The following is a 7,749-nucleotide window of genomic DNA, read 5'->3' on the forward strand; positions in this document are numbered from 1 at the left end:
GTGCGTCAGTACCTCCAGAGCTTCCATGACATTGTAAATGAGGAGCCCATTTACTGGCTGGTGTCTCTGCTGCCCAGAGCCCTGCTCAGACCTTACCTGGCACAGAACCTGCCCCTGGGAGAGAGGACCAGACCAGACCCCAGCCCCTGCCTCTACCCCTGGCTAAACCTCTTCCCCTGCCCCTGCTACCAGAGGGGGATGAGTCTGGGACATGATATTAAGCCTGACCAGAGGAACCAGAAGGATGAGTCTGGGACATATTACAGGTATATTGAGGAGATATTAATGTAATACAACTGATACAATATAATATATGCTGATTGATATTGATGATATGAGGTATGCTGATTGATATTGATGATATAATATATGCTGGTTGATATTGATGATATGAGGTATGCTGGTTGATATTGATGATATAATATATGCTGGTTGATATTGATGATATGAGGTATGCTGATTGATATTGATGATATGAGGTATGCTGATTGATATTGATGATATAATATATGCTGATTGATATTGATGATATAATATATGCTGATTGATATTGATGATATGAGGTATGCTGATTGATATTGATGACATTGATTGCCTATGGATGTTTATAGTGTCTCAACTCCACATTGTTGTGTTTAATCTTGTCAAGTGTGGTGATATTGTGGAGTGAATCTTTTCTATCCTGTCTCTCTCTCCAGGCATCTACTGGAGAAGTACCAGGATGTGATAGACGTCTATAAGGCTGTCAACATCTTCAGAGTCCAGATGATCAACGAGAAGTCTCTCTTCACCTCCAGGTGCGGTTAGCCTGACTTAGGTCTACAGTTAGCCTAACTTACGAATGCTGTTAGCCTGGTCCTGCTATCTAAGTCTACAGTTAGCCTGGTCCTGCTAATCAAGTTTACAGTTAGCCTTGTCCTGCTATCTAATTCATAAGTTAGCCTGGTCCTGCTAATCAAATTTACAGTTAGCCTTGTCCTGCTATCTAATTTTACAGTTAGCCTGGTCCCGCTAACTAAGTCTACAGTTAGCCTGGTCCTGCTATCTAATTTTACAGTTAGCCCGGTCCTGCTATCTAATTCTACAGTTAGCCTGGTCCTGCTATCTAAGTCTACAGTTAGCCTGGTCCTGCTAACTAATTCTACAGTTAGCCTGGTCCTGTTAATCAAGTTTACAGTTAGCCTTGTCCTGCTATCTAATTCTACAGTTAGCCTGGTCCTGCTAAACAAGTCTTGCCAGGTCTCCCTCTCAAAACAGGCTCTGAACCCTACGGGATCTTCTTAGCCTAGGCAACAGTCTATTTTGTGATAACAATCTACTCCTTGTCAACATAATTTGGCATATGACATGGAGTACAAGAAGTGTAATCCCAACTAGCGCATATGGTTTATTGAAAGTTGTGGGAACATACATTTTTGGTTTACCATTGGTTCTTGGGAGGAAACCATAACTTTACTGCCTGGTAAAACGGAGCATTTTTTAAACATTCTGAAAACGGAAGTGAAGAGTTAGCCTGTTCTGGGAACGTTAAGTTTTAGGTTGCAGGGAGGATTCTGAGAATGTTTTACTATGGTTCCTGGGAGGTTCTGAGAACGTCTAACTATGGTTCCAGGGAGGTTCTGAGAACGTCTAACTATGGTTCCAGGGAGGTTCTGAGAACGTCTTACTATGGTTCCAGGGAGGTTCTGAGAACGTCTTACTATGGTTCCAGGGAGGTTCTGAGAACGCCTAACTATGGTTCCAGGGAGGTTCTGAGAACATCTAACTATGGTTCCAGGGAGGTTCTGAGAAACGTCTAAGTCTATGGTTCCAGGGAGGTTCTGAGAACGTCTAACTATGGTTCCAGGGAGGTTCTGAGAATGTCTAACTATGGTTCCAGGGAGGTTCTGAGAACGTCTAACTATGGTTCCAGGGAGGTTCTGAGAACGTCTAACTATGGTTCCAGGGAGGTTCTGAGAACATCTAACTATGGTTCCAGGGAGGTTCTGAGAATGTCTAACTATGGTTCCAGGGAGGTTCTGAGAACGTCTAACTATGGTTCCAGGGAGGTTCTGAGAACGTCTACTATGGTTCCAGGGAGGTTCTGAGAACGTCTTACTATGGTTCCAGGAGGTTCTGAGAACGTCTACTATGGTTCCAGGGAGGTTCTGAGAACGTCTTACTATGGTTCCAGGGAGGTTCTTAACTATGGTTCCAGGGAGAATCTAACTATGGTTCCAGGGAGGTTCTGAGAATGTCTAACTATGTTTCCAGTGAGGTTCTGAGAACGTCTTACTATGGTTCCAGGGAGGTTCTGAGAACGTTTTACTATGGATCCAGGTAGGTTCTGAGAACGTCAAACTATGGTTCCAGGGAGATTCTGAGAACATCTAACTATGGTTCCAGGGAGGTTCTGAGAACGTCTTACTATGGTTCCAGGGAGGTTCTGAGAACATCTTACTATGGTTTCAGGGAGGTTCTGAGGTTCTGAAATCGTCGAAATATGGTTCCAGGGAGGTTCTGAGAACGTCTAATTATGGTTCCAGGGAGGTTCTGAGAACGTCTTACTATGGTTCCATGAACATTTTCCTGGGAGGTTTTATTAACACTCAGAGAAATGGAATTATTGGTTATTTGGAGTTAAAAAAAAAAACTTCCTTCAATGTTCACTGAATATTTCAATCATACTTTTAATAAAAGCACAAATAGAACAAGGGGAGCAACTTTATGCGCTAGCTGGGATGTTCGCACAAAACAGGTCTGGATTTCAGGCTCTCAGTGAAACACTACAGTAGAACACATGTATCACATTAACCAGGTGATCTGTGTGTTAATGTTTAATGTCTCTGTGATGTTCATCTCTGTATTAATGTCTCTGTGATGTTCATCTCTGTATTAATGTCTCTGTGATGTTCATCTCTGTGTTAATGTTAAATGTCTCTGTGATGTTCATCTCTGTATTAATGGCTCTGTGATCAAACATTACTAATATCTCCATGTTCATCAAGATTCTGTGTGATGTTCATCTCTGTATTAATGTTTATGTCTCTGTGATGGTCATCTCTGTGAACACAGCTATTTGTATTAATATCTCAAAGTGAGGTTCATCTCTGTGTTACTAGTTGACAGAGTAATATAACTGAGGTAAAATTAATGTTGTCTCTGTGATATTCATCAGATGGCATAATATTTAACGTCTCTGTGATGTTCATCTACTGTGTAATGTTTAAATGTCTCTGTGATGTTCATCTATTAAATGGTCTCTGTGATGTTCATCTCTGTATGATATTTAATGTCTCTGTGATATGGTTCCTGTATTAATATCTCTGTGATTTTCATCTCTGTGTTTATGTTTAATGTTCTGTGATGTTCATCTAAATATTAATAAAAGTGATGTTCATCTCTAGAATTTATGTTTACTGTCTCTGTGATGTTCATCTCTGTGTCTCAGATTTCAAAAGTATTAATGTCTCTGTGATATTCATCTCATGGTTCTGAGTTGACAGAGCTAACCAGGTCATATGTTGTCCTGTGATGTTCTGAGTTACTAGTTGACAGAGTCAGAAACTAGTCATATATAATATTGTAGGTTCTGTGATGTTCATCTCTGGGATCTCTAGTTGAAGAGTCATATATGAGGTCATATATAATGTTGTTCTGAAAAGTCCATCATTTAATTATCAAATCAAATAAGTGAATATCTGTAATCTAATCCATCTGTGTAATATTATCCTAGCTGGTTTCCCACTGGTGACAAGGAGGAAGAGGAGGACCAACCCAACCTGTGGTCTGTGGAGTTCTCAGTCTTACGTTAGGGTATGGTTTTATGACATGTTTATGTTTATTAATATCAGTCGAATTGTGAACATTTTTCACTTTATTTCACCTTTATTTAACCAGGTAGGCTAGTTAAGACCTTTATTTAACCAGGTAGGCTAGTTGAGAACAGCTTTATGTAACCATCTAGTTGAAACACCTTTATTTAACCAGGTTGACATCTAGTGAGAACACCTGTTGAGAACACCAAATTAGGTAGGCTAGGAGAACACCTTTATTTAACCTAGGCTAGTTGAGAAACCTGATTTAACCAGGTAGGCTGGTAACACCTTTATTTCCAGGTAGGCTAGTTGAGATCACCTTTAAGTTAACACTCTTTAATGTTCAGGCTAATATGAGAATACCTTTATTTAACCAGGTAGGCTAGTTGGAGAACACCTTATTTAACCAGGTAGGCTAGTTGAGAACAATAACCAGGTAGGCTAGTTGAGAACACCTTTATGTTAAATGTCTCTGTGATGTTCATCTCTGTATTAATGTCTCTGTGATGTTCATCTCTGTGTTAATGTTAAATGTCTCTGTGATGTTCATCTCTGTATTAATGGCTCTGTGATGTTCATCTCTGTACTAATATCTCTGTGATGTTCATCTCTGTATTAATGGCTCTGTGATGTTCATCTCTGTACTAATATCTCTGTGATGTTCATCTCTGTATTAATGTTTAATGTCTCTGTGATGTTCATCTCTGTGATGTTTATCTCTGTATTAATATCTCTGTGATGTTCATCTCTGTGTTACTAGTTGACAGAGTAATATAACTGAGGTCATATATAATGTTGTCTCTGTGATATTCATCACTGTATTAATATTTAACGTCTCTGTGATGTTCATCTCTGTTTTAATGTTTAAATGTCTCTGTGATGGTCATCTCTGTATTAATATTTAACGTCTCTGTGATGTTCATCTCTGTATTAATATTTAACGTCTCTGTGATGTCATCTCTGTGATGGTCTCTGTGATATTGATCTCTGTATTAATATTTAACGTCTCTGTGATGTTCATCTCTGTATTAATATTTAACGTCTCTGTGATATTGATCACTGTATTAATATCTCTGTGATGTTCATCTCTGTGTTTATGTTTACTGTCTCTGTGATGTTCATCTCTGTATTAATGTCTCTGTGATGTTCATCTCTGTATTAATGTCTCTGTGATGTTCATCTCTGTGTTACTAGTTGACAGAGTAATATAACTCAGGTCATATATAATGTTGTCTCTGTGATGTTCATCTCTGTGTTACTAGTTGACAGAGTCATATAACTGAGGTCATATATAATGTTGTCTCCGGCTGGAGAGCCCTAATACTTTAATTATCAAATCAATAAATAAGTGAATATCTGATGTAATCTAATCCATCTGTGTAATATTATCCTAGCTGGTTTCCCACTGGTGACAAGGAGGAAGAGGAGGACCAACCCAACCTGTGGTCTGTGGAGTCTGGTCCTGACGTTAGGGTGAGTGACGTTATTTATTTATGACATGTTTATGTTGTATTGAAATCAGTCGAGGATTGTGAACATTTTTTATACTTTATTTCACCTTTATTTAACCAGGTAGGCTAGTTGAGAACACCTTTATTTAACCAGGTAGGCTAGTTGAGAACACCTTTATTTAACCAGGTAGGCTAGTTGAGAACACCTTTATTTAACCAGGTAGGCTAGTTGAGAACACCTTTATTTAACCAGGTAGGCTAGTTGAGAACACCTTTATTTAATCTGATGTAATTTAAACCATCTGTGAGAACATTATTAGCTGGTTTGAGAACACCTTTATTTAACCAGGTAGGCTAGTTGAGAACACCTTTATTTAACCAGGTAGGCTAGTTGAGAACACCTTTATTTAACCAGGTAGGCTAGTTGAGAACACCTTTATTTAAACAGGTAGGCTAGTTGAGAACACCTTTATTTAACCAGGTAGTTTTAGTTGAGAACACCTTTATTTAACCAGGTAGGCTAGTTGAGAACACCTTTATTTAACCAGGTAGGCTAGTTGAGAACACCTTTATTTAACCAGGTAGACTAGTTGAGAACACCTTTATTTAACCAGGTAGGCTAGTTGAGAACACCTTTATTTAACCAGGTAGGCTAGTTGAGAACACCTTTATTTAACCAGGTAGGCTAGTTGAGAACACCTTTATTTAACCAGGTAGGCTAGTTGAGAACACCTTTATTTAACCAGGTAGGCTAGTTGAGAACACCTTTATTTAACCAGGTAGGCTAGTTGAGAACACCTTTATTTAACCAGGTAGGCTAGTTGAGAACACCTTTATTTAACCAGGTAGGCTAGTTGAGAACACCTTTATTTAACCAGGTAGGCTAGTTGAGAACACCTTTATTTAACCAGGTAGGCTAGTAGAGAACACCTTTATTTAACCAGGTAGGCTAGTTGAGAACACCTTTATTTAACCAGGTAGGCTAGTTGAGAACACCTTTATTTAACCAGGTAGGCTAGTTGAGAACACCTTTATTTAACCAGGTAGGCTAGTTGAGAACACCTTTATTTAACCAGGTAGGCTAGTTGAGAACACCTTTATTTAACCAGGTAGGCTAGTTGAGAACACCTTTATTTAACCAGGTAGGCTAGTTGAACACCTTTATTTAACCAGGTAGGCCAGTTGAGAACACCTTTATTTAACCAGGTAGGCTAGTTGAGAACACCTTTATTTAACCAGGTAGGCTAGTTGAGAACACCTTTATTTAACCAGGTAGGCTAGTTGAGAACACCTTTATTTAACCAGGTAGGCTAGTTGAGAACACCTTTATTTAACCAGGTAGGCTAGTTGAGAACACCTTTATTTAACCAGGTAGGCTAGTTCTCATTTGCAACTGCGACCTGGCCAAGATAAAGCAAAGCAGTTCGACACATACAACAACACAGAGTTACACATGGAATAAACAAATATACAGTCAATAATACAGTAGAAAAAGTCTATATACAGTGTGTGCAAATGAGGGAGGTAAGGCAATAAATAGGCCATGGTGGCAAAGTAATTACAATATAGCAATTAAACACTGGAGTGAAAGATGTGCAAAAGATGAATGTGCAAGTAGAGATACTGGGGTGCAAAGGATCAAGATAAATAAATAAATACAGTATGGGGATGAGGTAGTTGGATGGGCTATTTACAGATGGGCTATGTACAGGTGCAGTGATCTGTGATGATTGATAATGTGACTGTTTTTCTTTTCAACATTTACATGTATTTTCATACACACTACCCCCCCGCCCCCAAAACAGTTGTTCTTTGCAAACACCCAATTTAGGCCAGCCCACTGTGCTTACAGATGGACCGGTCCATCTGGCTCCAAAATGTCCTATGGCCAGTCAGTTTCTGGATCATAGTGACTCTATTGGGACAGCTATGTCAGGAGAGCCTTTCAGATAAGATGTGTTGTCTGTCATTGGTCTTGTTTGTCCTGTCCCTTAAATCTGGTTGTTTCTATCGCCCCCTCTAGGTGAAGCTGTAGCAGTGCAGCTGTAGAATACAGGGAGCTGAGTGTGTAAGGCTGTGTGTGTTGGCTTTCACACTGGGCAGGACTGTTCCACTTGTCAGACATATTCCAATGTTCCACTTTTATATTGGTAACTTCCCCCAAATAACTACTGTTTAAACTGTATTAATGCAATAACACAATGAATGTTCACATCTAATAACACATTTAATTATTGTCAACAAAGGGGCTACAATAAAATAAAAAAACATTTAGGAAATGAAATCAAAGAATGAAACTGTGTGAACTGTTCAACTGTATTTTCTATATGGGTATTGCAACATGAATAATACACAGCCAATCACATTGCTGTGCTCTACCACAATCAGAAGAATTGCTCTGGCTAGCCAATAAACAGATGGTATTTCTTCCAAGAATTGACCAATCAGAAAAAGCTAAGTTTGCCCCACTAGCAGTGGGTAAATATTTGAATGCTCCATTA

General features: G+C 39.1%; 1 long non-coding RNA gene across 2 annotated transcripts; it reads left to right on the forward strand.

Moving 5' to 3' along the window:
- The first annotated feature begins 215 nt into the window (after nt 1-215).
- Nucleotides 216-7,545, forward strand: LOC121843348. Of its 2 annotated transcripts, XR_006081508.1 has the most exons (4): nt 216-266; nt 699-797; nt 5,192-5,270; nt 7,272-7,545. It is a non-coding gene; the product is annotated as an uncharacterized LOC121843348 (long non-coding RNA). The 2 variants fall into 2 exon arrangements; XR_006081509.1 differs by lacking the exons at nt 5,192-5,270; nt 7,272-7,545 and adding an exon at nt 3,716-3,780.
- Nucleotides 7,546-7,749: the final 204 nt, after the last annotated feature.

This window comes from Oncorhynchus tshawytscha, unplaced genomic scaffold (assembly GCF_018296145.1).
Source record: "Oncorhynchus tshawytscha isolate Ot180627B unplaced genomic scaffold, Otsh_v2.0 Un_contig_2193_pilon_pilon, whole genome shotgun sequence".
In the NCBI taxonomy this organism is placed as follows: Eukaryota; Metazoa; Chordata; class Actinopteri; order Salmoniformes; family Salmonidae; genus Oncorhynchus; species Oncorhynchus tshawytscha.